The 6,268-nt window shown below is 45.8% G+C and overlaps 1 protein-coding gene across 3 annotated transcripts in view; it reads right to left on the reverse strand.

The window, feature by feature from the left end:
* Window positions 1-5,623, reverse strand: part of AZI2 (5-azacytidine induced 2) — a 25,998-nt gene extending 20,375 nt beyond the window's left edge. Inside the window, exon 1 of one of the 3 annotated variants that reach the window (XM_015415559.1) lies at window positions 5,586-5,623. The gene's annotated coding sequence lies outside the window, so the exon portion shown is untranslated. Of the gene's footprint in view, window positions 1-2,962; window positions 3,049-3,515; window positions 3,549-5,585 lie in introns of those variants that run through there. The other 2 variants (XM_015415557.1, XM_015415558.1) reach the window with 2 other exon arrangements.
* Between the last annotated feature and the right edge of the window lie 645 nt (window positions 5,624-6,268).

The raw sequence follows: 6,268 nt of genomic DNA on the forward strand, positions 1-6,268 counted from the left end.
AAACCAACTGACAGTCTCAACTGCCAAACTCCAACTGTCAAGAGGGTTTTTTTTCCCATTAGAAACCCCCCCTTGAGTTCTGCATCAGGATTACATCACCACTGCTAGTCACGTGACTGCAGGTGTCTTTTCTTGCAGGCTGATCCCAAGCCTGGAGTCCGTCGCAAAACCCTTTCTATGCCTATTTTGGCCTTTGGGGGAACACTCATTGGGGCCAGTCCTGACTAGGGTTGCCAGCTTCAGGTAGGGAAATTCCTGGAGATTTTATGGTAGAGTCAACAGAAGCCAGGGTTTGGGGAGGCCTCAGCTGAACAGAATGCCATAGAGCCCACCCTCCAAAGCAGTTATTTTCTCAAGTGGGGGGGGGGGAGATCTGTTGTCTGGAGTTCAGTTGGGATACCTGGGGATTTTCAGGCTCCACCTGGAGATTGGCTACCCTAGGCATAGCAGTCAGCGCTTCAGAGTAGGGTCTGCTAGACTCAGGTTCTTTCTGTGGAAGCTGAGTGGGTGATTTTGGACCAGTCACAAACTTTCAGCCTCACCTACCTCAAAGGTTGTTGTGCAAGTCAAAAGTGGGAGAGGAGAATGATGTAAGCTGCTTTGGTCCCCATTGCAGAGAAAAACTGTACTTTTCCTCCTGGGGAATCATTGTTACCAATCTCCAGGCGAGGGCTGGAGATCACTCAGAATCTGGAGGGCTGGAGATCACTCAGAGATCACTGCTCTCCAGATGGCAGAGATCATGGTGGACTCTGTGTCCTTATACTCTGCTGAGATGGCCCCCCTTATTACATCCAATGTGACATAGCAGTCAGAGCTTCAGAGCACGGTAGAGGCTGCAGGTGGGAGGGGAGATGGAAAGGTGAAGAGTGAGGGACAGATAATGGCAGGTTGATGCTTGACTGGGAAGGAGATAGAATTGCCAACTCCAGGTTGGGAAATTCCTGGAGATTTGAGGTGTGGAGGCTGGAGAGGGTGAGGTTTGAGGAGGGGTGTACCACAGACAGGTACAATGCCATAGACTTCACCCTCCAAACCAGCCATTCCATCCTGGGGAACCATTGTTTCCAATGTCCAAGTGGGTGCAAACCAAAGAGATAGATCATGGGATGGATGTTGAAAGGAAGCAAAACAACCGTGATGTATTATGCCAGAAAAAAGTTCTTCACAGACGTATAAGTTCTTTTCCACTATCCAATTTAGTAGGAGCAATTCAAACGCCATCAGCACCACAACAGACCATGCATATCACGTCTCATTTCATATACAAACTTCATCAAAGTGGGTAGCGTTGAAATTCCTATATAATTTTAATCCATTTGACAAACACTATAGACATATATCGTAGTAATATTCATCAAATCCATTATCACCCACTTTGATAAAGTTTATATATGAAACAAGATGTGATATGCATGGTCCGTTGTGGTGTTGGTGGCGTTTGAATTGCTCCTAGTAAATTCAGTCTCCAGGTGGGGGCTGGAGATCAGTCAGAATTACAACTGCTCTCTAGGAGGGAGGGGATGGAAAGCTGAAGTCAGAGGGGCACATAAAGGTAGGTTGATGGTTGGCTGGGAGGGAGATAGGGTTGCCAACTCCAGGTTGGGGAATTTCTGGAGATTTGAGGGGTGGAGCCTGGAGAGGGTGAGGTTAGAAGAGGGGTCGGACCTCAGACATGTACAATGCCATAGACTCCACCCTCCAAACCAGCCATTTTCCCCTGGGGAACCTCTTTCTAGAGCTTGTTGTATTTATTTCCGCAATGGACCTTATTCCTAGTGGAACATAACTGTTGAATTTTCAATCCTTATTCAGAATGTTCCCACATGCTTGATTGAAAAAAGAAATCTGGAAGTCTGTCTTGAATATGAGATTAAGAAAGGTACAAATATAACTGAACTTCAGAGATCAGCAGTGCACAAACGATTCAATTCATGCAAAATAGTCTGAGAGGACATTATTTATTTATTTACTTCATTTATAGCCCACGTTTCTCCTCATGGGGACCCAAAGCGGCTTATATCATTCACACCTCCATTTAAAACTCATAACAAAAACCGTGTGAGGCAGGTCAAGCTGAGAGTATGTTACTGGACCAAGGTCACCCAGCAATTTTCCATGGCAGAGTCAGGATTCAAACCCGGATTTCCCAGATCCTAATCCAACACTCTAACCACTACACTATACTGGCTCTCCATATTACCTCGTTACCACAAAAGGAAAGATATAGAAAGGAATACTTTTAACTTCACTACTCAGTCTTTACAAAGGAAAACACAGGAATTAAATATGTGTTAAAAATAAATAGAAATAAGGTTACTACTTGCTGTTTGGCAAGAAACATAGGCATCACAGAATTTGAATCAAGAATATTGTTTGGAAGTATTGTTTTTCTGTATAAGGGACTATGAGGCATATTCTCATTCACTGTGGAGCTCAACAGCACCAGAGGGTCTTAGATAAGGCGTTACGAGTCAGTTGAAATGTGATGCAACAGACTTTCGTGTAGGCTCCTTTATACCCTTCCTTTAGTGTGTTTTTAATGGTTGCATTATGATTATTATGTATTACTTTAAAGAATAAATAAAAGATTTTTTTTAAAATAGAAAGAACCAAGATGATGGTACTGGCTAAAAGGTGGGCTCCAGGCAACTGACTATCTCTCTTTTTTTATATATATAAAGTATCCAAGGGTACACTTTTATTATTTTTCCATTATATACTACTATCTCCACTAACCTCCAGTTCTGACTGCAATCATTCTCAGTTTTCCCCAAGCTAATTGCCTAGATAACAAAAGTCATAGGGAAACTACTTCGTGTTTTCTTCCACAAGATATTCATAGGGTGGTATAGTGGTTCACTGGCTTAAGACTGGGAAGGCCCATGAACAAATCCCCAGTCTGCCATGAAGCTCATTTGGCAAGTCACACACACATACACACACACTCAACCTAACCTACCTCACAAGGTTGTTGCGAGGACAAAATGACAGAGGGAAGAACAGGTATGCTATCCTGAGCTCCTTGGAGGAAGGGCAGAATAGCTCTGTAACAGATAAACATCAGGACAAAGTTTGAGTCTAGTGGCACCTTTAAGACCAACACTTCTTCTGACACAGATAAATGTCAATTTGTTATTCAAATACATTTAAAAAAAAATAAGCTACCAATTATGATTATTATGTATTACTTTAAAGAATAAATAAAAGATTTTTTTTAAAATAGAAAGAACCAAGATGATGGTACTGGCTAAAAGGTGGGCTCCAGGCAACTGACTATCTCCACTAACCTTCGGTTCTGACTGCAATCATTCTCAGTTTTCCCCAAGCTAATTGCCCAGATAACAAAAGTCATAGGAAAACTACTTTGTGTTTTCTTCCACAAGATATTCTAAAGTTCATAGGGTGGTATAGTGGTTCACTGGCTTAAGACTGGGAAGGCCCATGAACAAATCCCCAGTCTGCCATGAAGCTCATTTGGCAAGTCACACACACACACACTCAACCTAACCTACCTCACAAGGTTGTTGCGAGGACAAAATGACAGAGGGAAGAACAGGTATGCTATCCTGAGCTCCTTGGAGGAAGGGCAGAATAGCTCTGTAACAGATAAACATCAGGACAAAGTTTGAGTCTAGCGGCACCTTTAAGACCAACACTTCTTCTGACACAGATAAATGTCAATTTGTTATTCAAATACATTTTTTAAAAAAATTTAAGCTACCCTCTTCATAGAAACCACTGACAAACTCCCAGGCCCTTAGAGACACATCGAATGAATAATGTGTGTTATGTGCGTTAGCACACTACCAGAAGGCACATCATCAGATGTGAAGTTTGTTAACAGCTACTTTCTGAGAAATACTCTCTTTTATATTCAAGCTGGTACTCAGAAGTCCCCACCCAAAGACGTTCATCACTGGACTTTCCTTTAAGTGTTTCAACACCAGCCAAATTTACATAGTACCATTATGAAGAAAGATTCCTACAGCCCCCACATAACAGCAGTTCTTGCTAGATTCTTAACCTGTCACCCTCCTGGTTGCAACCTACCAACATAAACTTATGTAGTCCAGTTATAAAAAAAATCTAACAGCCTATCAAATGAAATGAGTTTGGTTAAAGTCACAGATACTAGCTGTTCTTCCGGGGCTATGGCATGAGCAGATTAGAAAGCCCTTCAGAGAGCATCCATTGGCAGAGGGATGGGTCCAGATTTAAGGGAAGAAAGCAAAGTTAACAGCAAGGAGGAGGAAACCTCTGGTAGAAAGTGTTGGCTCAGGAGAGAAAGTGCACAAGTAAATACAAGCCGCTCTGCACACACTGGTACCCACAGAAAAGAACTCCAGCAACGTTGCATATGGTGCACGTGCCATGAAATATCTCCATCTTAAACTGAGTTGTTTGGGACTACTCATGTAGAACTAAGGAGCTGCGGTGGCTCAAGTGGTTAAGACGCTGAACTGCAGGCTATGGGAGGTCAGGTTTAACAGTTCGAGACCCGAGCTGCCGCATGATGGAGTGAGCTACCGTCTCTAGTTCCAGCTCCTGCCAACCTAGCAGTTCGAAAGCAAGAAATTGCAAGTAGATAAATAGGTACCACTTTGGTGGGAAGGTAACAGCGTTCCGTGCACCTTGGTGTTTAGTCATGCCGGCCACATGACCACGGAAACGTCTTTGGACGGCGCTGGCTCTTCGGCTTGGAAACGGAGATGAGCACCGCAACCCTGGAGTTGGACTCGACTGGCTTTCGAGCAAGGGAACCTTTACCTTTACATGTAGAACTAGAAGAGATGGGGATAGTATGAAACCAAGCATGCTTCCTACACAAATTGTATTTGGTAACATCTAGGTAGGAAAACACGGATGCCGTTATAAGTCAGTCATTTTGCAGGCACCTTAAAGAGAATCTGCTTTGGCACAATGTTACAGGCAAGTCACAGACATAGTACCATCCAGCTGCCCAACTCTGACACAACAAGAATGACAGCAAACCTCGTACAGGAAGTCTGCACCACTACTGCATGCAGCTTTAAACCCTCTTGGCCCATACAATCTATAAAAAGCAGGAACGCTTACAGGAAAACGAAAAAGGCCTACTTTCACAATGGTGGGTGCACGGACGTTTGACTGGAGGAGGCGGCGGCGGCGGATCGCACGAGTGACTATTGCTCCATACAAAAAGACTGCTTACACGGAGAAAACTAGTATGCTAAGAAGACGACTGGCTGGGCATTGTTCTGACCGGCGCCTAGCTTTCTATGCACAGGGAAGTCTCTATGGCGGAGGGGCGTGCAATAATGCGAGGACTCCTCGCCAAGAATATGAAAAGGAACTGTGCAGGCACGGGAATGCACCCCATTGAGAGAGAGGAGAGGGCAAATTCAGCTGGGGAAATGCAAGTCACACAGGACCCGCTGCCCCAGATGGGGCACAAAATGGGCTCGGGAGCACACACCGACAGAGCTCCTAAAAAGGGGGGAAAGGGAATCCCTTTGGTGTCAGAGGAGACCCCAGCATGAAGGCCTGGGGACAGGCACGGAATCCCTCTACGCAGAGACAGCGCTTTAAGGGCAGCGGGTTACCTGCAACCAGCAAGTTCCTCCGAGAAGTGGGCGGAACCGTTCCGAAGCATGGTGGGATTTGTAGTTTCGATTCCCCACCACCACCTGTTACAAAGCCTGCGCCGACGGCCGGGTGTAGGCCAGTTCTGGTTACGATCTCAGAGTAGAGGATAAGTCTGTTCCCAGCATACAATGCGCGGAAGCCAAGCAAGGAGGGATTTGTAGTTCTTTTAGAGGGGCCTCTGTGGAGAAAGTGGGCGGTGGCTTCCTACTAACGCTGGTCTTCCCAACGAAGAGGAAAAAGCGTTGCCTCCCTCCAGTGTGTTTTTAACGTGCTTCAGGCGTCTCTGTGGTTGGCCACTGCCTCAGGAGCAACCCCTTGCGCGTTATGTGCGCCTCAGTTCCTCACGAGCAGCTAGCTCAGTCGTGAAAGGTAGTTGTCAGGACGCAGCAGGGAGGTAGCCGCCGTGTGAGTTTAGGCGGTGATAGCAACACACATCCACGCCCTTGTTGGATCTGGAAGAGGCCACTTCCACAGAGGCATGACGCTTGTCCTCGGTTGGAAGAGGCTTGTAAACGCCGGCACCGAGAGTTGCACGTGCGAAAGAAGTACGGGTACTACTCATGCCAGTGTAGACCTGTGGCAAAGCAAGAATGGGACGGGGCTCGGCAGTCCTCCCCCCCCCCCCCCTGGGGCAGGAGGG

This window comes from Gekko japonicus, unplaced genomic scaffold (genome assembly GCF_001447785.1).
Source record: "Gekko japonicus isolate JY-2015 unplaced genomic scaffold, Gekko_japonicus_V1.1 scaffold1878, whole genome shotgun sequence".
NCBI classification, from domain to species: Eukaryota; Metazoa; Chordata; class Lepidosauria; order Squamata; family Gekkonidae; genus Gekko; species Gekko japonicus.